General features: G+C 38.4%; 2 protein-coding genes across 3 annotated transcripts in view; one reads left to right on the top strand and one right to left on the bottom strand.

Annotated features, from left to right (window-relative positions):
- ANKIB1 (ankyrin repeat and IBR domain containing 1) overlaps window positions 1-24,343 on the top strand; it is a 410,605-nt gene that overhangs the window by 263,371 nt on the left and 122,891 nt on the right. The window lies entirely within an intron of this gene.
- CDK6 (cyclin dependent kinase 6) overlaps window positions 1-24,343 on the bottom strand; it is a 141,525-nt gene that overhangs the window by 85,515 nt on the left and 31,667 nt on the right. The gene's annotated exons all lie outside the window — the stretch shown is intronic.

Raw genomic sequence — 24,343 nt, 5'->3', positions numbered from 1 at the left:
ATTTTGACTACTGTAACAGGGTTTACACCTCTAAAAAAATATACAAAGTATTTTGAATTCTCTTGTATTTACATAATTGCCCTTTGCAGTTCAGAAATACGTGGAAAAACTGGGACTAGAGCTCTGCAGGGTTCAGTCTTCAGTAGAATTAATACGTCACATCTGTCCACTATATTGTAACTGAAATCATATCCCAACAATCTTTGGATCAGTCTTGCAGATGCAAAGAACACACCAAGATCATTTAAGAGTGTGGTTATCTTAAGAATGCACTTTTTTTTTTTTTTTTTTATTCTAGGTAGACATCACAGCAGATAAAATAATAAAATCATTTAAAGAACTTAAGGATTAGTCAGTAGACCATAGCAAGTCCTTTTCTGGTGACATTTCTGCATCCTACTCATTTGTCAAGTATGTAAACTCATTCCTGAAGTTACCAAATCTGTCAAGAATGCTTTCTTTTTTCCTACAAATGATGCTGGTTTTGTTTTTACTTTCTTAAGCTCAGCAAATGTAATTCTGCTCTGCTCGCTGCAAGTTGCAAGTATTTGTCTTCAGTTTCTAACTCTTCTTCCAGGCACAAGTGAAAAAAGAAAACATTTAAAAATGGAAACTGGTATGTCTTTTCTGCCCCCATAGGACTCAAAAGATTACTTACTGAAATTCTCTTCACACACAAAAATGAGGTGTACCACAGAACTAGGAAAGTATAAATTTAAAAAGTATTACAAAGAAGAAGGAAAAATATGGAAAAAAATTGCCAAATTTTGTCTTTGAGGAAATTCAGTTAGTCCATATCGGCTATTCTCTAGTATTCTTTTTGGACTATTGATTAGGCTCTTTTTCTGCCCCTTATTAAAATGAAGAGATTTCAGATCAAATTTATCTTAGAAGAACAGCCCAAAGATCTGTATGTGTAAAGAAGGGCACTTGGATGTAAAAAAGAGTGTTTGCTATTTGTGATTCATTACTAAATTGTGCAGCTCAGAATTTGATATTCCTTTCCACAGATAGATTTTCAATATAAAAGTAAACAAAAGAGAGGGCTTCTAAATTACTTCTTTTATCCACAGCAAATGATAAATTTTGTGCTGTACATAAGCCTGGTCAAAAACCTCGTGTTTGGAAAATTACTTTGTACTTTTAGTTGGCCACTTGCAAGAAACACCAGACTCAGTTTGGGCTCTGTGTGTTCCTTGGTACGGTAACTAATATCAGAAGATACTAACCTTTGCCAGCAAACTGGATAAACTGGCATGCACAAGCCAGATCACTAGCTAGTTAAACCAGGATAATTCCACTCATCTAACAAAAATGCATACATTTTTATTAGTGATGATTATCTGGTATTATCTTCATTACTAAGATCTAGAAATAACTGCAAGAGAGTCTTGATGTGCCTCGAGGATTAGTTGGTTCAGTTTCGGTTTTTCCCGGAGTTGGGTATGGTAGTTATGCACATCATTCTTTGGAATTACAGTTAAAATCAGATTTTAAAAAATAATTGAAAAATTATCAATTCTATTCAATAAACAAGAAAATTAATGTGTCAGCAGATTCAAGGAACAAGCTCTAGCAAATTATGATTAAACCTCTACTGATGTCTATCAGATGTTCTTTGGGTGTTTTGTATGTTTACAAGCATAGACACAGAATAGTGCCTTGTTAGATTAGAGATTTCTGCCATGTATTTAATATAACAAAACCTACTTTGGTTGTTTGCCCACATTGAAGATACGTACATTATTCCGCTAGGATTGCTTTAAGATAATCATAGCTTTACAATGTTTTTGATTTACAGGCTATATTTGCAATGCGGTCTATGTACAAATCTAAAATATTTATATATAACTCAGCTGAAAACTCAGCTATTTCATGATGAAACAAACAAATACATTTTCCTTAGATTTAATTTTGTACAAGTCTCATAATGGAAACAGTTGGGAGTGAAATTTGTTATGGAAATGCATCTTTTGCCTGTTCTACCACATATGGTATTGGTGATGGCATTGTTCAGTGTGATATTTACTGAATTTGTCACCACTGAATGTCAGGAACAAATCATGATGAACTTTTTAAGTAATACCATTTTATATCATGTCTCAATAATACACAGAAATATGTTCTGCATATTTTGCTTCTGGCATCAGTGAGGATGGGGATAGTCTTGGGTCAGGCTGAGCAGCTGCACTCACTGCCTCTGCCAAAGGTGAGCTTCACTGCTCAGCTTTCCCAACTTAAGGGCATCATAAGCCTTAATTTCCTACAGAATTTTGTCTTTTCTTTGTCCTATTTCTTTGTACCTCATGAGTCTAGGCCTCAATCCCTTCCAAGACATTGGCTTTCCAAATACCACTCTGATCCTTTAAGTCACCTACCATCTGGGCTTCCAGCTAAAATATCTGCCAGTTGCCTGCAGTGACTTATTTGTTTAAGACCAATCAGATTCTCTGGAGTACTCTACCTGCCTAATCCAAAAGAGAATGGCACAGCTAGCAACCAAATAATCACAGTATCTATCTAAAGGCAACAGAAAGTATGGAGTGTCAGTGTGTAGGAGCTGGTGTCTGGGGCTGCAGGGGCCCCTGTCATGGGAGATCAGAGACTGCTCCCTGACAGACACAGATCCAGCTGGGGGTCCAGCTGGCTCCAATAGGACCCATCGCAGAGCACAGCTGGGCCCATCGGCTGAGATGGCGGTGCCTCGACGGAAATGTATTTAAGAAAAGGCAGAAAAGGCTGGAGGAAAATGGGAGAAATAAAGGAGCAAGAAACAGCACAGAGAACACCAAGTTGAGAGGAGGAAGAGGAGATAGATACTCAGTGGTGGGCAAATATCCATGCTGCAGCCCACCGAGGACCTGCAGGATATCCCTGATGGAACTGGAGACTGTGGAGAGGACCAATGCTGGAGCATGCAGGAAGTGTGAGGAGGAAGTAACAGCAAAATAAAGCTGCTATGGACTGACTACAATCCCTCATATCCCATGCCCTTGTGCTACACTGGGTGGTGAGAGTCAGAAGTGATGTGGAGTCTTAGAAAAGGGCAGGGGAAGATGCTCTTTTTACATTCCCTGCTACCTAAATTAGCAATTAAATATCTATCTCAGCTGGCATTAAACTAACTTAATTTTCCCTACGGTGGGAAAATTGCCTGTGATGGTAACTGGTAAGCAATCTCCCTGTCTTATCTCAGTCTATGAGCTTTCTTGTTCCTTGTTTCTGTAGCCATCCTGCTGAGTCGGAGGAGTGAGTGAGTGGCTGGGTAGGAGTTTGGCTGCAGGGCTGGGAAACTGTGGTAAATGTATAGAGGATAGATTTTGTCTATGTAAAGGAGGTCACAGTGCAAACTGAAGGAAACCATCAAGAACAGTATGTCTTCAAAGAACACATGCACTCAGAGGTAACATACACAAATGAGTGGCTGCTCATTATGTGAAGCTCATTTTTCCTCTGTTGACTACTATATGAAGAAAGAAAAACCTTTAATCAGATTGCCCTTGGTCATGGTGATAGGAGTTCTAATATCAGAGAAAGTCGGTCTATGGAATCCCACAAAAAACACTCAGTCGTATCACCAAATAAAAGCAACACAGTATACATGCTTGTCAGTCCTTGTCAACTACAGCAGACTCTAAATCTGGACTAATGCATAGACTGTTTATATATTTATCTATTTATGTATTTATTTAGCTGCCTGGAGAATCTCACACACCTGCACAGTAACGTGCATCCTTCATCCAGAGTTTCTGTCTAGGTGTAACTCTTTTTTTTCTCCTTTTGCTAAGCAGAATGGAATGTCCCTATTTTGGATGGTAGGTGTTAGGATACTCATCCTATAGAAGTGTTTGCATAAGAGAACTGCATATGTAAACAAAGGGAAGGAGTTTTAGACAGCCACTCACTCAAGCCAGTTTGATAAAACAGAAGGACCTTCTGTGAGCAGAAAAGAAGTAGGATGGGGCTTCCTCCATATCCTACAGGAGTCCAATCATCAAGTTGCTTTCATTATAAAGGGTGTTTTTTAAACATGCTGGAATGAAAGTTTAAAGAGCTTTCATATTCCCTGAGGACTATTTTTGAAGCAGAATAATTACAGCATTTCTATGGTTATAACTTCGTAACAAACAGTCAACATTAATTAATTCCAAAAAAACAATGGCATTCCTGAGGAATTACACAGTACAGATATGTGAATAGCAAAAGACATAGAATCATAGAATGATGGGGTTTGGAAGGGACCTTTAAAGATCATCTAGTCCAACTCCCCTGCAGAAGCAGGTCAACCTAGATTAGGTCACATAGGAACATGTCCAGGTAGGTTTTGAAGACCTCCAAGGAAGGAGATTCCACAACCTCCCCGGGCAGCCTGTTCCACTGCTCCCTCACCCTCACAGTGAAATAGTTTTTCCTTACATTTAAATGGAACTTTTTATATTCTAGCTTCATCCCATTACCAATTATCCTCTTGCTAGATACAATAGAAAAAAGGGATGCCCCAATATCCTGACACTCACCATTTTTAAGTATTAATAAGATCCCCCCTCAGCCTTCTCTTTTCTAGACTAAACAGCCCCAGTTCCCACAGCCTTTCCTCATATGAAATATGTTCCAGTCCCCTGATCATCTTGGTGGCCCTGTGCTGGACTCTCTCAAGAGGTTCTCTGTCCTTCTTGAGCTGAGGAACCTAGAACTGGACACAGGACTCCAGATGAGGCCCCACCAGAGCAGAGTAGAGGGGGAGCAAAGGCTCTCTTGACCTGCTGGCCACACTCTTCTTGATGCATCCCAGGATGCTGTTGGCCTTCTTGGCCATCAGGGCACATTGCTGGCTCAAGTTTAGTTTATTGTCAACCAGGACTCCCAGGTTTCTCTCTGCAGAGCTGCTCTTCAGCAAGTCAGTCCCCAGCCTGTACTGGTGCTTGGGATTGTTCCTCCTCAGATGCAGGACTCTGCACTTGTCCTTGTTGAACCTCATGAGGTTCCTCTCTGCCCACCTCTCAAGCCAGTTGCCATCCCGCTGAATGGCAGCACAGCCTTCTGGGGAATCAGCCAGTCCTCCCAGTTTGGTGTCATCAGCCAACTTGCTGAGGGTACACTCTGGCCCCTCATCCAGGTCGTTGATGAAGATGTTGAACAAGACTGGCCCCAGAACCGATCCCTGTGGAACTCCACTGGCCACAGGCCTCCAACTTGATTCTGAACCATTGATCACCACCCTCTGGACTCTGTTTTTCAGCCAGCTCTTGATCTACCTCACTGTCCACTCATCCAAGCCACACTGCCTGAGCTTTTTGATGAGGATGTCATTGGAGACAGTGTCAAAAGCCTTGCTGAAGTCAAGGTAGATGACATCTGCTGCTCTCTCCTCATCTAGCCGGCCGGTCATGCACTCATACAAGGATATCAGGTTAGTGAAACAGAATTTCCCCTTGGTGAATCCATGTTGACTCCCCCTGATAACCATCTTTTCCTTCATATGTTTAGTGACAACATTCAGGATGAGTTATTCCATCCCCTTTCCAGGGATGGAGGTGATGCTGACTGGCCTGTAGTTTCCTAGGTCATCCTTCCTGCCCTTTTTGACTGGGTGTGACATTGGCCTTTCTCCAATCCTCGGGCACCTCACCTGTCCTCCATGATTGTTCAAAAATGATGGAGAGAGGCTTAGCAATCACATCAGCCAGTTCCCTCAGCACTCTCAGATGCATCCCATGAGGACTCATTGACTTATGAGCCTTAAGCTTGGCCAACAAGTCTTTAACCTCTTCCTCTTCCACCCAGGGCAAGGCCTCTGCTGTCCTGGCCATCCTGTTATCCTTGCCGGACTGGGCTTCCCAAGGGCCGGCCTTGGCTGTAAAGACTGAAGTAAAGAAGGCATTCAGTACTTCTGCCTTCTCTGCATCCTCGGTCACCAGGGCACCCTCTGTATTTAGTAGCAGGCCCACATTCCCCCTTGTCTTCCTTCTGCTGCTGATGTACTTGAAAAATGCCTTATTACTGTCCTTAACATCCCTAGCTAAATTTAATTCTTGAAGGGCTCTAGCCTTCCTAGTTGCACCTCTGCATGCTTCTCCTCCCACCCCCGAAGTCTCTTAGTTTAAAGATCTCTTTATTAAGTTTGCTAGCCTACTCCCAAATATTCCAGTGCCCTTACGGGAGAGATGAATCCCATCCTGTCCTATTAAGCTATAGTCCCCAAGGAAGGATCTGTTGTCATAGAACCCAAAACCTTCCTGCCGGCACCAGCCTGTCAGCCAGGAGTTCACTTGGCTGACTTTTCTATTGCAGACTCCTCCTTTATCTCTAGTGCCTTTACTGTAGCCTCTCAGGAATCATCCATGATCCAACCTAATATACTCCTGGGTCATAGAGCTCTTTCCTTACATTGGGTAACAGTTTATCTCAGAGTAGTTCTATTGCTCTCTGTGAAAATATTCACAGGGTAAGCGTCCCTCAGAAGAGACTTCTGTGATTGTCTTGTCAATTAACTAGAGAATACCAAGACAATGTGAACTTCACAGCACGTTCAATTAAAATATGTTCACTGTTTTGGTAAGAAAACAACAAATCAACCTTGCCATACAGGATTAAATGTTAATTTTCTGTTCATAGAATAAACTGCTGTGCCGAGAGTAAAATACAGTAAAATTCAATTAGTATATTATTAGCAGAAGGAAACTAATATCTGCCAAGCTCATGAAAGAAATTGGTCTAATAGTCGTTGGTGCTTTGTATGCTGCTACCATAAAGGTAAACAATTTGTTGAAAATTAATTAACAGTTGTACAAATTTTAAAATATGAAGTAAAATATTTTCCTAATTATTTCTGAATTTAAAATTATTTTAATCATATCAAGGATATGTTAACACACTCAGAGTAGATTAATGGATATTTTAAAAATACTCTGATAGTTTCTAATCTATTTTAAACTACTTTTATATGAAAGGAAGCACAGCTCAGACAAGTGATTCTCTACTATTCAGTTCTTAGAGTGAAGAACCCTACAAACATGCACACTCACACAGATATGCATACATGTATTTTAATGTTTTGAATAATTCCATTGAAGGCAATGTTATCTGTACTAGTCCACTGAAAAAGTATTAACACTTAAATAAGTATAGATGGGTTGGAGGTGAGGTTTTTTGTTTGTTTGTTTCTCTGTTTTGTTTTTTAATGGATAGAGTTGTTTATATAACAACTTAAAAGATACAATACCTGAAGGACTGGAGTCTCTAAAACACCATTTTGGAGACTATTTTGGTTGCTATTGGAAGGCAACTTGAAAGGCAGCAGTCAATCAGTTAACAATCAATCTGGTAAAACTTTCAAATGTCACTATTATACATGGACCTTGCCTATATACCATGCACATTATACATCAGTCTTCAGCAAAAATACAACTGTGCACAAGATTCAGGAAAAATGCAAAATTTTAACTGATCCCTGGTAGTCTCTGAAAAAGTTTCAATGAGGTTTAACAATGCTATTGCATTGCCATATGTTTATGATTTAATTTTATGCATTTAATAGCTTTCAATATACTGAGGCACTATTTTCCTTTTATTGTCATGCTCCTGTTTACAGACTGAATTCAATTCACAGCCACCACAGCAGGTTTAACATGCCAGTCCTTTGGCTTGAACTCACCAACTGACCCTTCTGAGTTAGAAGGGAAAAACTGGATTTGTATTGCTGCAGGAGATCCTGACCAAGTATATTTGGGGTGCTTCAAATATGCTCCAAATACCAATGCTCATCAGAAGCAAAGATGACATAATTAAGATTAGACTTAAACAAACAGATATGCATCTGATTGTGTTCAAGGAACTGTTGTGAGTAACCTGTCTGCTCTCCTTAGAACAGAGACTAAGACCAATATTTTAGAGGTCTTTAAAAGTTTCAGTCTTAGTACACAACTGTTTTACCAATAACTTAATACTCCCAGATTTTCATACTGATGTCAGGAGTTGTGACCAAATTTGGTATATGAACTATGTACTTAACATCTATGGGATACACACGTACATACCATGTATAGGCACATATGTGGATGCATTTTATTTTGAGATCATTCCTAATTTAAGTGTCTATCTTTCCATATCAATTTCTCTTTTTATAGTTCAATACCTGTCAAGTCAGTTAGCAATACAGATAAGGTGTTATTTTTCATCTTTGATGAGAAGAATTTGTATGAGTGAAATGAAACCTATATAATTATTGTCCTACTTTCAGTGATTCAGTGTACCAAAAATTCCTAACAAAATAGAATTAGTAGACATGCAAAGGAAACATAATATTTTCTATCTGGCTACTGGTATTTTTAAGAGAAGATATATGCAAATTAAATGAGAACACAGGGGAATTTTGTTTTAACAATTTGACAGAAATTGGCAAATGTGGCACTGTTACCAAGACCTGTCCTGGCTATGACATTTTAACAGCAGGTAAAATGTAATTTTGTGATTAACAATCATTTTCCACTTTGTGTCTAGTAGAAAAACCAATACAAGGGAAAGCTCGTAACAGAAGTTATAGATAAGAAAACAAATGGATTTTTTCCCTATATCTTTGGATGATTTCATCATAATTTTGTACGTCCCCAAATACCTTCTGGAGTACTTCTTTTATTACAAGCTTTTCATAAAACTGCATTGGAGACAGTAGTCTCTCACAGCACATCCTAGTCTGACAGTTTTTACCCTCTCTGTTTTTCATTCCTTATACCAGCTGAAAAAGACATGAGGACTAAAATGAACCAAGCAATCCCCCAAACTCTTCCCTGGCTCACCCGGTTGGTAAGCCCCATACAAATTACTTGAAATAGCATCTGTGATTTGTATGCATTGGCTCTGAAGCCCCTTCTGGCACATGTCTGGGAACTGACACGCGTCAAAATATAGTATCTAAGCGTCACACTAGGTCAAGCTAGGTGGCTGGGGTAGAGCTGCAGTTTAAATTCTGGAGTATACTTTTCATCTAATTCTGGCTTCTTTAATGGGCATGCTTCCCAAAAAAGGCTATTGATTCTTTGACTGATGCTGTGAGCCCCTTCTTTCTGAGGTAAAGGCCAGACTTTCGTTTGACTAAGTCAATCTATTCTGGAGCCCTGGGTATACTCCTCTATCTCTGTCACTTCTCAGAAGAGCTTGGTGCTTTCAGGTTTTTTTTTAAAAGGTTCTTGATTGCTTCTAATAGTATATTTTTTTTCTCTCATCATTGGGACTTCATTGCCATTTGCTTTTCACAGACTTTGCTTCTGCACTCCTAAGCTGTATTTTGGGGCATCCTAAGCATATCAGCACTTGTGGCAGTCCTTGTAGAAGCTCTCCTCATGTAATCAGAGAAATTAGGTCCACCCGGGAAACACACAAAGCTTGAAGTGACTCTCCTTAACTACTTCAGTATGCTTCTGAAAAGAAGTTCACAGAAATCATGGTCTCCCTAACTGACAGAATCCACAAGCTACAGTAAGTTATCAACCAATGACAACCTGATTCTCCTCCAGCGCTGCTGACAACAGTCCTTATGAGGAATGGTACCAACAAATAAAACCCCTTTCCTAGAGAGCACTGCTCAATCAGCACTACAGCTATTTACTAGCACCTTCATGACTCTGCTGGCTGTAAGAGCAATTTTTCATTTACTCTGACTCCACAAAGGGTTAAAATAAAGCATATGTTGATAGCTGACACTTCTTGCTAATAGGAAAGACACATTGCTGTGTGGCCCAGATCTCAGCTTCTCCTTGCCTGCAGCTGTCTGTGGATAGCAGCTAATTGTATCCACTTGTTTAACCTTGGGGAAAATGTCTGGAGGGGACCAAGTGCCACAAGCATAGTTTTTTTTTTAACGGTCATTTCCTCTCTGGTGTAACTTGCATGACAGCATGTGACAAGCAGAAATTAATGGGGACACTGCTGTGCCAATACCTCTTGAATTGCTTTGACACTGACTGCAGGCTGCCTGCTTGGCCACCCAGCCAAGACCTCACATGAAACGTGGCAAGGGGCCCACAGCTCTATTCACTAACAAGCCAGCTGGTCAGTGATTAGAAAGCTGAAACAATGCTGTGCACATATATTAAAAAAAAAAAAAAAATCTTTACGAACAGCTTAAGACTTCAGAGGTAATGTCTCCCAGATGAGTAAATCTGCAAATTTATCTTCTGGGAACTGCTACCTCCAGCTAACATTTGAGATAATGTGGAAGGCCCTGGAAGATGGCTGCCTGACATTGTCATAGAATCATAGAATCATAGAAGGGTAGGGGTTGGAAGGGACCTTTAGAGATCATCTAGTCCAATCCCCCTGCAGAAGCAGGTCAACCTAGATCAGGTCACATAGGAACATGTCCAGGCGGGTCTTAAAGACCTTCAAGTAAGGAGACTCTACACCCTCCCTGGGCAGCCTGTTCCACTGCTACGTCACCCTCACAGTGAAATAGTTTTTTCTTTTACTTAAGTGGAACTTTTTGTGGTCCAGCTTCATCCCATTACTTGAGCAGAAGATGGGCTAACCTCATAACAAAGACTAACAACATACTCAAAATCATGTGCGAACAGCTTAGACCACATGGATTCTGGTCCAGAGGAGCATTCAGATTATGTAAATATATAACAGATTTATCACAGACTACTCTTCCTAATGATCTATCAACTCCTTGACATTTCTGTGAAAATTCTCATTGGACTTGTCTGCACTATGCCACCAAGAAATCTGAGATTTGATTATATACTGATACCTAACAACAAAGGATGAGACTTGAGAAGTATCCCAGGGGATGTGAATGACTAGATCTTCTAAATCCAAGGCAGCTCTGAACAGATCAGCCAAGATGTTTTTGAAAACCGTCAAATCCTTGGCTAGAGACAAAAGGCTCAAGAAGTCTAGTCCTTTAATTTCTCTCTCAGTTGTTTTTTTGAACAGTATCAACTAAAACTGAATGAGGTTTTTTATGAAACCACTGCATGGCAACAAGAAAATAAGTTATGGTTTTTTTTAAAAGTGAGAAAAAGCAGTCAATAGGATCTTACAGATTAGAAACTCAAATATTCTTTTCATTCGATAGGACTTGGGCACCTAATTCCTCCATCTGTTTCAAAGTTATAAGATCAGTCCGGCAATTTTTCCTTAATACAAATCTTGTTTAAACTTATTGTAACACAGATCTGCTCCATTTCCTGAGATACGGAAGGAAATATATTTTGTGACATACACAGATACATAAGATCTTAAGGCACTGTAAATGAGGCTGACAGGATAGCAGTCCCTTTTGTGAGTTAGAAATTGGGATTACTGTAGAATTTGAACTTCAGGACTAGTTTTGATTGCTTCCATCATAAAAATGTTTAGGAATTCAGCATAATCATGAATGTCACTTGCATGCTGAAGAAGATGGCCTCTTATTAGGCACAACCAAAGCCTAATAAGTCACTGTAACTCTATTCACCAATTTTCAAAGACCTGAACTGTTCCCATCACCTTTTAATATTTCTGTCGTCCTCCCACACTCATCAGAAGCAACAGGACCTTCAGAGAGATACAGTCAACCTATTCTGAGACAAAGGTGTCAGCATGACATCAGATATTGAAATACAGCTATTCCCTAGTTAGACACTTTTATTAAATAGGTAACAGTTTTTAGTAAAGATGTGAACACAGAGAAAATAGGAAGACAATGCCTTCCTAAACTCTCCAGGGAACATGTAATAAATAAAACTCACTTGTGTACTTTTTAAAAGTCACTTTTTAATATTTATTTTTTCTTGTAATGGACATATATACAGAAGTATTGTGATGCTCTTCAGTGCTGCACAATGGCTCAATGTTGGGGTCACTTACTACCTGATCTCTAGTCATAGAGGTTCATTTAACTTTGCTACCTCTCTTGCTCCATATTATAAATTCAGAGATAATGGTTAACTATTTCATGAGTGTTGCAAAGACTAACTGGTTAATGTTTGTTAAGTACTCCAAAGATTTAGAATTTGCTTTCAGTTATAAAAGTGTAATGACCTTCAGGAAAACCAAGGATATACAGAAAAGGAAAGATTTCCTGGATAGAAGTTATGTGTAGAATTGGGCTTCAAGAAAGAGCTGAGAAGAGACAGTGGCCTACTGGAACAAGTCCAGCCAAGAGCCCAAATCCAAGAATTGTACATATAGCTTTGCAATGCTGTTGTAACACTGTATGAACTGTCAAAAGTAGTCTGCAGGATAAGAATCTTATTGATGTCTTAGTACACCTAACTCAAAAGTAGAGAACAAGATAAATGTTTCTTGGAGGCATCCAGGACGTTGACCTGTTTTCCATATTTACAGCAGTAATTAATCTGTAATTCAATTACGCTGAATTAAAAAAACAATAGTTCTTGAATCAACATCTTTACAAGAGGAACAGGGTGAGCAATTTATCCTATAGTCAAGGCATACAGAAGAGATTTTCTGAGAACAGTCAGGCAGGTGCACAAAGTCTTTTGTTTTCATCAAAAGCATAAGTTTCCCCATAGCATCAAACTAGGGGAACAGCTGCTCATTCCCTTCCACTTATGTGGTTTATGATTTTCTTCTTTCTTTTCTGATCTCCTACCTCTTCCTTTACTTCTTTCTTTCCTCCGTTCATGAGCCTCATTACTCTTTCCTGCTCCATCCACAGTTCTGACCTTCTCTTAACACCTTTACTGCACTCCATCCCACTCAGCCATTTCCTCTCACCACACTCCCTCTCAGGCTCTGTGGTCATACTCCATCTCTTTTGATTGCTGTCTCTCACAGACCAGTTGATTACCAAGCAAGGCAGATTAGCAGAAGGTGCTAGCTATTAGCATGCCTCAGCAGTTCATCTCTGTATTTCAGTATAACAAACCGTAGTGATGTGCCTAAGATGTTTTCTGTGGCTACAGTGGTAATATGGTCCCATATATCTGCCAAGTCTCTCTGAAGTGCCAGGGAACAGAGCCCTTCCAGCTCTAAGCAAAATTACACTGATTTACATTACTGTAAACTTCTCATTTTCTTTTGAACACTTGACTGGTTCTTAAAAATGGAGACATCCTTAACTTGTAGTGACACAATGAGCAATAAGCCTACTTATTTCTTAATGTTAGCACAATAATCAGTGCTGCTTTGGAGATGAGGGTGAGGCTTGGGCATTGGGAGAAAGGTGCAACATGAGGGTCCATAGTTTTCTTTGGATGGGAGAAGGTTTTCTCCAATGTTTCATAGGTACAATATTCTCTCCATTCCCCCACTTCCCAAATGCTAAACAAAACAAACTCTAAGAACAAGCCAATGGCATGTTAGAAGTTCACTTGTAAAAAGAGCCAATCAATGGAACAAACTACTTCCATGAAGTACCTTTTGAAAGTGTCACAAAAGACACTTGTGACAAATGTAGCTTGTGACAAATGCATCATTGCTTCACAAAAGAATAACTTGTGACAAACAAAAAAGTATGCTATTGATTACCTAAGCCAATTTGGAAAAGAAAATTACATATCTTGTAATCATTAATGGAAAACCTATGAGAGTAAAAGTAGATATGATCCAGACAACCTGGAGGACATACATCTATGCTTTGCTGAATCAGGCCCTAGAAAGACAAGTCTCTTGCTTTTCCTATTAACAAAGAAAACATTACAAATCATATAATACAATATCAATCTATATGTCATTCCAAAATGACAATTAAATAGAAACAAACAGTATCTTCAGAAGGGCAAATGAGAGAGGCTAGGGATCACTATCAAAGGACTTCTGTTTCCTTTTGTTTATTAAATAGCAACTGTATTATTTACTGCAGCTTTGCAAGCTAGGGAGCAGCTGGCTGTAACACATTTCCATGCTGTGTAACCTCTCCTTATGCTTCGTTAGATTTGTTATCAGGACCAGAAGAAAAGAAATCTCTCTGTTATGCTTTTCCTGTGGCAAAGAAAAAGACAAGATGATGACTTTCCAGCTCATTTCACATGTACAATGTGCTCATCAATCACCATGGGGTAGGTCTTTGTTATTTTCACTGAAGGACTGTTCTTAGTTTTCTGTCACAATAAAGTGTGACTCCACTAAATAGCAAATCAAGGTTACCTCCACCACATTTGCAAAAGAATAAAATACAAACATAAGACTAAAGCTACTTTTGAAGTATTTTCCAAGGTCCCAGTTTCACAGACATAGACCTAAGTCGAATTGGGTCCAAATTTTTTTCATTGAAATGAAGGTTAACGTCTGAAACACTCAGAGCAGTTGAGGTAACTAACCATTTCATTGAGAACCAAAAGTTTTCTGCTTGTTTTGCGACTTTCTGCTCCAGAAACCAAGCAAAGAAACTGTGGTTTATTTTTATTTTAAACTCTCTGTCAAGTATGCATCTCTTTGCAGTTTTGGTTCACTGTACCCATGCAGCTTGGTCTCTATTCTCCTCTTCCTATGTCTTCAATAAGCCTGTAGACATCAGCAGGAATCGAGCAAACAAAAAGCCAGAAAGGGATATATTCTAATCAAGGCAAAAACTCAATAAAAATGCTTTGTAAGATGGTCCCTCCTCCCTTAACTTCATGTTTTTATATGTCTTTCCTTTTTGGTCTGTACTGTTTCTCACTGAATGACAGTTATACAAAACATACTATTGTAATAACAAGCATATGGCTCAGAGATTGCTGTTGGCTTTCTCAAGTCTCAAATGAGATATTTTTATTTAAAATACATGAAAGACATCTGTATACTCTTTCATTAAATACATTTTACATTTGTAACATCCTGCGTATTCTTTTGGAACTATTTCCATTAAAATGCCAGCTCTAGGTTTGGATAGTATGTATTTCCTTTGTAACACTAAGGGAGGAGTATGTTACTGTCAAAATTTCTCTCTAAAAAGTCCTTGCTAAAATATTTATTCTGCTTGTCAGAACAGGAATATCTGAAATTAATTCCAAATGAAAGAATATTTCAGAATGAATCACAAACTAGATGTTAAAAAAAGGCACATGCTGCCATTCCAGTGCCTGTTCCCTGCTGTAAAGCTAAACAAGAAATGATTCTGAGTTTGCATCCACCGAATATCGTAACATTTTGGAGCCTTCTGAGATTCCTGAATTGTAGTTATGCAACAGAACTGTCACATCCTGAAACAAAGGACAAAAATTTCAGCAGCTGAATTTATTGGCTTGGAAATTAAATGCTCTTAAGAGATGGCCAACATATCTTCTTGATTATTTTTGACATTTTAAAGTTATAGTGCAATGCTTCCTATTGCATAGACCAAAGAAGTGAGACATTTTAGAAATAGTTAGCATTTTTATGATGCTGTTTGAAAAGTCACATATTTAGCAATTGTGAAAACTGTTGAGCAGTAACCTTCTTTGTGATTAAGCCACTAATTTCAATGGACTCTTTATGTTGTAAGACACTGTTCAACACTAATAAATCTATAAAGTACTGGCTTCTAATGAGTTGGTCACAATGATAAAAAAGCAGCTTCTTCTTGGGTATTCTTAAAGGTAATGATTTTCAAAGGCAAATGGGATAAATTTTGTGGACAGAAAAGTTACGATATTAATGAAAAAGGAAATAAACAAAACTGTGATCCTCCAGAGCCCTCTTCCTTTACTGAGTCAGTTTACTGTGATGACCAACTAGCCCTCTTTCTTTACTGAGTCAGTTTACTGTGATGACCAACTATGACATACTTCTGTGAATAGTCAGGAGTCTGGTTCCAAAGGCACAGACGTTGCTTATGCATAAGTTTTGAGGGAAGACTACTTCCTCACTCTGACAAAGCATTTAAACACAAGCAAAATGCATGTTTATGACTAATCTGAGACTATGGAAACAACAGTTTCAATTTTTTGCTCTAACCTTGGAATTTATCAGGTGAGTAGTACAGGATAACAACTGATTTTCCTCTGTTCCTCTAATTCACAGTCTTTCAACCTCATTTCTTCTAAAATTGGAACAGAGCCTTTACTCCCTTTGAGGTTTCTCCTTTTAGGTCAGAAGTTGAACCAGAAGGTTCAGGTATATTCCAGCATGACTTCAAATGTTTTAGGTATACTGGCATAAGTGGAAGTACTGTATTGCTGTAACAGTAACAGACAAGTAAGAAGAGCCTAAAATACGGATGTTTATGAGTCTTTGGATAAGGTTTCCAACCTAAACTTTAAAGACAGATTTGATCTAGGAGCTTGAGCCCTTGCAATTTGCTCTTAATTGCAATCTGTTCAGACTTTGCTTGAAAACAAATGAAAGCCTGCCTGCTAACTGATGCTAAAAGCATTGCACCACAGTCACCCCTGGAACAACTGTAAAAAGCAGGAAGTTACACTACAGAAGGATTTGACCCATAGTTGTGCTCTAGAGTACTGACATTGACAAATATTACAAAACCATGTCTTCTTTATTAGAACTACAAATAAATTAATAATTTCTAAATATTTCCCCTTGTTGTCACACCAAGAGCAAACAACAAACAGTATTTCTGTTATTTCACTTGTGTTTCCATTCTAAATTTTCTGTCTTCTGGCAGCTGCTTGTGAACTTACTAATAGTGTGTCTTTCTTTGGACTTCTGAAAAAAGGAGGATATTCTTGAAATGGAAGAAAGCTCATTTTATTTCACTTTGAAATCTGAGAAACCTGTAACATGAACCATACACTGATTACAGAGCACTCATATTATGAAGGAAGCAGTTGTGTAAATGTGTGAAGAGGCTATGATAAGGAAACAACAGAGCAGAGGAGAAGCACTGTTTTAGACAAATAATGCTGTTGTAGGATCTGATTATCATGGCTCTCGTTTAACAAGGTACTGTGTAGAGGCTAACCAAAAAGAGGGCCTATTACGGTGGGCACTATGCAATCAAAGGTTGTTTTGCAGCCTCTTCCCTTAAAAGCCCACAAATAAAATGGACAAGACAGACCCCAGGTGGAGAAACAGTGGGACAGTTCCATAACATTACTTTTTTATGGGAGTAGAGTCTGTTAGGAGGGGATAAGCAAAATGGAAAGAAAAGGGTTGGAGAGAAAAGTTCCGGTGCAAGGGAAAGAACAGAAGAGTTCCTTCTGTATTCTTCTACTTTTGACTCTAAGCACCTGAGTTGCCAGTTCTGGCCTCTTCCAGCCCACATCTATGTTGAGATCATGAGCTTCATAGACGTAAGAGTGATGATCACTCAGTTTCCCCTTCCTTTTCTCCCATTTGCTCAAATAGCAACATGTTTTATGCAAATTTGTTAGAGGACTTCTTCAGCAATGACATATATGTGTTTATGTGCTTATATATAGAGAAAAATAATGTTAAAATTCTTAAAGCCATTTTTAAGTTCTACACATGAAAACATGCAACACAAAAAAATTCTGTCCCTATCCATTTGCATGGGACTTTGTTCTCTGACATAAGCTAAACACATCTGTTACAGAGAAAAAGAAACAAAGATAAAATATCTTAATTAAATCAGTGTGCCACTAAAGTACATGCTTCAAAATAACTTTCAGTGTGCGGTGCAATAACCTGCCTATCCACTGGCATAAAAGGAGTGCAAGAGTAATAAATTTCTCTTGGGGTGGAACAGAAAAAAACAATTTTTAAAAAATTAATTACTATTTTATCTTCTATTAGCTATTAATTGTCTGTGGCATATTACAGATGTATATTTGTTATGAATAAATATGGGCACTTGGTGAATATTCTAGTGTAGACAATTTGAGCTGCAATGACTTGGGTTGGCTGAGATGTGAAAGGAATCCTGCTGCAGTGTTTCTTATTCCAGATCAGCTGAGCTCAGCCCTTAGAATCTGGAGTTCAACAAGAAAAAGCATGTTGGCCAGGTTTCCCAAACATCTATATTGTCCAATTTATGTCATTCTCTCTCCTCTTCCCCATCTGTGTGTGCTTGGTTTGAGGTGAAGTATAGCTCTGTGGGTATGCAGAGGTACAGGTGCCTGATTTCCTACCAGTGCTGAAATCACTATTAAGAAAGTGATTCCAATCTGCCCCCATAAAAATCAAGAATGGCTCTTTGAATGTCTCTTCTCTATCTCACATCTGCCACAGTCCACCCTTCAAATCACTTATTAAAAATAACATATGGTTTGTAAGCAAAATTTAGAAAAAGGGCAAATCCAAACATTCAAGTCTATTGTTCTTCACTGCTCTACGTGAGCTGCAATAGCTATCTCTTAATTGCTTTAACTATGGTATCTTTGATGAAGACAAAGACTCTGAAACCATGAGCGATAATTCTGCTGATCATTGAGGCAAGATTTCCTTGCAGAGAAAGTTGCGACTGTACTCCACCACCAGAAGGCAAAGGAAAGCAACTTGAAAATACTACCCAATCCAAGGAACTGCTTGCTGCAGAACAGTAGGGCACGCTATCTTCAATGTGCTGCCTGACAGTCTAGTCCCACTTTTGCACCTGCTTAGGCATTCCTCTTACAATGTGCTACCTTTCTCTCAGTGTCATCAAAGCATTTCACGTAGCAATTGCTACCATATTGATGTTCTAATACCAGAAACTCAGAAATAATCTGAGAATGTCTCAAGGGAATCCCAAGCAGTAGGATCCATAAGCTTTTTTAAACATCACATCACGCTCTGCAGAATTAACAGAAATTACATGAGCTGATAGCAACATTTCACTTCGTGTTTGTAATAGTGCAATTTTGCAATGACTTGATCACAAATTCTTTTATGCCAAAGACACAACCTTCGTCCCTGCCCACAATTCAGAATCACTTTAGTTTCTTAAATACCTTTGACTTTCCAAATAAATATGATTTCTGGCCCTCCATTAATAGGAAACAACAGCTTCCTTCTGACTTCAAAAAAGATGTGTCCCTTAAGGCCCTGCTGGACTGTAATGCCATAAAAAAAAGTAGATTGAGAAGTCTATTTAGAGTCCTTGATAGACATCTTTTCATGGTGACATTTCTAATTCAATGTCATTGTTTTGAAAGACTAAAATTATTATTTCAAGCAGGTTGCTTTCACACTACAATATTGTTTAACTGCTTTCCAAACCGGAACTACTGGAAAAATGTGAAGGACAGTGTCATTTTAAATTATTGGAGTGCCTCACATTTTTATAAGCTTTCAGTTTGCAAGCAGTTGAGGTCTGGGCAGTCCTGGGCTATTGCACTGCAAAAAAACAACTGTACATTATCATCAGTTTTAAAATGTTTGCAATTTGTAAATGGTGGGGTTTTGTAGATAATTTAACATCACCATAATTAAAATCAGTGGTTGTACACTGACTGTAAAAAGGTCCAGGCTAAATAAGTTACTGTACAGATCCACATTGTATTTTGTACCATTCTGTATTTAGCAGTCCCTTCATTTGAATCATGACTTCTCCTAGCCCCCTGACCAGATTGTATGTTACTACCTGTGCCACCACACCAAAGGAGGTGTGACTGTGTCTCTACATGCAGCACAATATGGAAAGGAAATGACAGCACCTGCAACAGAGCTGCCACTTGTGCAGGGCACCTGCTCACTCTCCTGCTACGTTTTCATGTATCAATCCAACTTCTGGCAGAAGAATAACAGAGAAAAAAGGTTTCTTCCACAATAATGTGTCATTTTAGTCCTTTTGCTTTTCATTTATTTATAGTGGCAACTTTTCTTTAACTCACAATACGGATTCAGAACAACATTTATTGCAAAATACTTCACAAAGAATAAGACCCTTAGCAGCTGTAAATAGGCATAATTTCACTGAAGTTAATGGATTTATACCCCTCAGTATCAGTTAGGGATCTGATCCATTATTCTTTCTTTACCACGAAAGTATTGACAGGAAAATGTTAGTAACAGCTCTTGTCTTAGTATCTTTCTTATTAATTTGAGTATGTTCTTTTTTAGTGACATTTAATTTTGATGTTGTTAAATATGGCCACAGCCTGAAGACTCTCAGTACTAGTAAATCTGTTTTCCTGGAATATCTTGTGTTGTTTTCAGAATTACATGATTGTGTGACATCTGCTCCACATCTCATATGTGATCGACTGAGTAGGTGCAGCCGTGGCAGATGATGGCTGATGACTCACAACACTGAACACTGGTTTGCTTTCTGAGAAGCAACATCTTCATATTAATTTTCTAAGAGTCTTGCAAGGTGTGACTGGTCTGCCTGGTAATGCATGTTACAGGAAATGCACAGGGATGCAACAGTAACTTTTATTCTAGGACTAAGGGTAATGTTTTAGATTTTGATTTATGGACTACTGTTAGATAAATCCACAAAACAAAATTATGTTTACTGCTGTACTTTCTAAATTTCAGGTATCTAAATATCAAAAACTGGATTCCTGAATCAGATTTAGATCTAGGTTCCCTATGCAAAGGAGATACAAAATAACATCCACAGAAGCCTTTCACCTGGGTGAGGAATCAGGAAACACCAGAGAAAAGGTGTTAAACGCTGTTCTTAAAAGCTGTTCTCTCTTTGACTTGGCTGCCCTCTTCCAGGCTGGGCAGAATACCATAAAGAGTCACAGATAGCAGACATGGGTAGAAGGACATTTCCAGCTCTTCTAACATCCAGTGATAGATAACACATGTACCTGCTATACTGGAGCCCTTTGTTCTGTTCCCCCCTGTTGACTGTTAGGTTGAAACAGACAGCCCAGTTAGCACATGTAGCTTGGGTAGGCTAAGTTCTGATCAGTTATAAGAATACTATTGCAAGAAGCCACAAGTTTACCCAGAATGACATTACCTGGTAAAGCTGACTTTGTTCATTACTAAAATTAAAGAACCTTGGTAACAGTTTGTTATCCCCTCTCATTTTTACTGACTCCTTAGCCCAGCAGAAAAAGATAACTGGGAGAAGCTCCAAAGAGCTATTCCTAAACCACTTAATTTAGAGCTATATATACCAAGCCATCACAAGCATATATTAATTTGAAGCTAAATGTTATTATATAGATTTCAATAGCTTCAATCAATAAATATCAAGATGTTTGCATGCACATTATTACCATATTAAAAAGGTAATAACTATATCCATGTCCAAATACTTTAGGATCAAAAAACCATGTCAGTCTCATGAGCATCATGTCAAGATGTGACCACCCAGCCTAAACATGCTTCAGTCCCAAAAGCTAACACATCAAAATGCTTCAGTGTCCTGTTATTAGTTTTAAAAAAATTTTCTGTTGCAAAGATGTGGTATTCCCATTTCCACCACCCTTATGTCAACTAACAAAAGTTCCTAATGAGCAAAGTCTCTCACAGGCTCAACTGCTAACTCCATTAACATTACCAAAGACCTGTGTATGTATGACTAACATCTGTGTCCTAAGGAAACTGAACTCACACCTTACATTTCCACATAAACTGCCTTAAAGAAAAAGAATAAAAGAAGGGAGGAGATGATGAGTAGAGAGGAAAGAAGGAAGAGGTTGTCATTGCTGATCCTGATTCATCCCATATGGAACATACATTAATCAGGTCTGACAGGTGAAGCCAGAAAGAGTGAGAAGGACTATAATCCAGTAGTTACAAAGACATATTAATTAGATTAGAGCTTGAACATGGTTCTCTTTCAAAGGTGAATGTCATGTCCATGAGTATTTGCAGTCATGTTCTCCATCCCTCTAGCCCCAAGTATACTCCATTAAAAAAAATATGGAAGTGCTTCAACAGAAAAGACTTAAAATAGCTCTGTCCAGAATAACCTAGAACTCACTAGCCAGAGCTATAGCCACAGAAATGAACTACAGCATTCATACGTCTGGTGACAGAGAGGGGAAGAGAGTGTGTCTGTCTACTCAGGGTATTTTCCCTATCCTCACAGGAAGCTGCCTCTCTCCCATCATTTTATGGGCACCTGAGGATATGTTCCTAAAATAGCTTCTGAGGTGACTCCTGATGCAGGGCTTTATCCATTAGAAAGGCTTTGCTGAGCATCATTAAGCCAAGCTTTAGTTGTGTTTAAGCGATCAATACCATTAGCTTCTCTGAACTATCTGACAACTATCTGCTACATATAAAGGAAATTCTTAGTGGTACCAACATCACTTATACTCCTTGACATTTGGTAACTAAAAACCCCAGCATACCCCAAAACAGCAAGAGCTGAGTCTCCCTCCTCCAATGGTACATAATGATGGTAGCTGCTCACACAGAGAAGATCTTTTGGATCTTGTACTTCTCTTACAACAATTTTATGTCATTCAAGTTCCACTAACAACTGTTGAGTTTATACCATGGTGCCAAAGAGGTATATTAGACCTTTCAACTTCAAGATATACAGTGTTTACTCAGCTCATTTGGCACCTCTGTGTTTCTAACACATACAGAACTTTAATAGATGATCTTACAATACTGGCAGTTATTTTGTACTGTGCTGTTGGTGAGGGGAAATATTCTACGCAAGTTGACTACAATTCTGGAAATAAATGAAATACAAATCCATATTAACCTCAAAAGCCAAACTATAAAAAGTCAGGTTAGCCATTTAATGATGTATGTGCTCTGGGCTGAATGCTCAGTTGCTTCAAAATGGCAATATTTCCCTGCAGACAGAAGATCTATTCTTTGCTTCAGTTTCTACCACCAATGTCCATAAAGACCGTATCATTAGAAAAGTATCGAAATGCATTACGAATAAGCCTTGAGACTCTTCCTTATGTGACCAGCCCTGACTATCAGCAAAAGTACCTCCATAAACAGAGTGCTTTCACATAAACAGTGAAGCAACAGGGTGCAACTTTTTCCCCCGTGACACGGAGAATTCAAGAAATAATGTATCAGCTGTTGTGCAAATGTTGAAATCAACAGCAATGACCAAGCAAAAAGCATTCAAAAAGACCTACAAGCTGAGTTTTACACTAATTTCCCTAGCTGCAGTGGAACTTGTACTGTACATCAAAGATCAGAATTATTCCTCCTTGTTCTGTGTGGCTAAATTTTTCTCTTTTATTGTGCCAAATTATCAGATATACCACTGAGCTGAACTAGTAAACCACATATAGTGTTTTTCAAAAGTAAACTCAGCAATTTCCTTCACTAGTATATAACCTCCATGAAATGTATGTTCATATATATGTTTACAGTCTACAAGTGCAAATTTAGAACAAGCTCGTAGAAAATTTTGAATGGTTTAGTCCAGTGCTCACCTCTTCTATTTGTTTTAAATGAAACACAGCTCAAAAGATATTTCAAAATGAGATTTCATAAGCTTGGTAATTGACTTCTCATCCATTTCAATATATTAGTTAGGTAACATGTCAGTCACCTTGTCTTTTACTTTCACAATGCCAATTCCATTGAAGTACAGTTCCCTTAGGTAGCTTCAAAACCCTAAGAGGAAGTAGAACCCTAAAAGCATTACCATAAAAGTCCTTCAAATGCAAGAGGTACATTCTAGTATTCTGTCAGAAATAAATTAAAGCTGCATCTATTTTTTAAAAAAAACTATTTTATCCACTAAGGTCACTTAAAAAACATGGTTTCTGGAACTGACTGATGTTATACATTTGTGACTTTGATACAAGTGACAAGATCCTTATCAGTTTTATGTCCAATTTTATATGGAAGATGAGGCAACTCTTAAGTTTGAAGATGTTACCAAAAAAAAAAAATTAAAACAACTAAATTTCAGAGAGCTTTCATGTTTTATTTTCCTCCCTCAGGATTTTTGCCAGACTAAGATGACACAATACACTTTCAGAAAGTACATATAAAATGCAAGATAATCCATCTCTGAAAGTGTAAGTTATTTTTCCTCATGAAAAAAGAAAAATCAAAAGAAATGTTAAATAGACACAGTCCAAATGTAGGAACATCAACCCCTCTGCTTCTTTTCTCAGGGGTAAACATTTTGTTGAGCATTTCAAGCTATGTTCCTTAATGTAGAACTTCTTTGTGAAATTCTTAGGAGAGAAGTTGGTATATGTACTTTAGAACAAAGGAAGCAAGCATGTTCTGTCCTGGTAAGATGTTCTCCCTTATAGATGCAGAATATGAGATAACATGATGGGAAAACTTCATCCTTTCAGTTACTGAGAGCCCTCCCAGCTTCTACAGCAAGTGGCCATGGCTAACTCCTTCCTTGAACCCATCCTCTGCAGGGCTCACCACAGGTCCGCAGCAAACTTTTCTTATTCTTGGATCATATAGAAACCTTTCTGGCAAGAGAGACATGAAACAAAAGGAGTCTCTTGGAGAAACAAAAGGCAAAGGGAAGGAGATAGCGCAAGATTTATTTTATCCATTCTAACAATAATCATCACTCTACCAGAGAAGGCTCAAGTCATCTTGAACTAAACAATAATGGAATCATCTGCCTATGGCTGCAAACAAAGGTCATTCTTAATGATTCGAAATCTTACAT

The sequence above is a fragment of the Colius striatus genome, chromosome 5 (assembly GCF_028858725.1).
Source record: "Colius striatus isolate bColStr4 chromosome 5, bColStr4.1.hap1, whole genome shotgun sequence".
Classification (NCBI taxonomy): Eukaryota; Metazoa; Chordata; class Aves; order Coliiformes; family Coliidae; genus Colius; species Colius striatus.
This window is presented reverse-complemented; position numbering and strand designations above follow the sequence as displayed.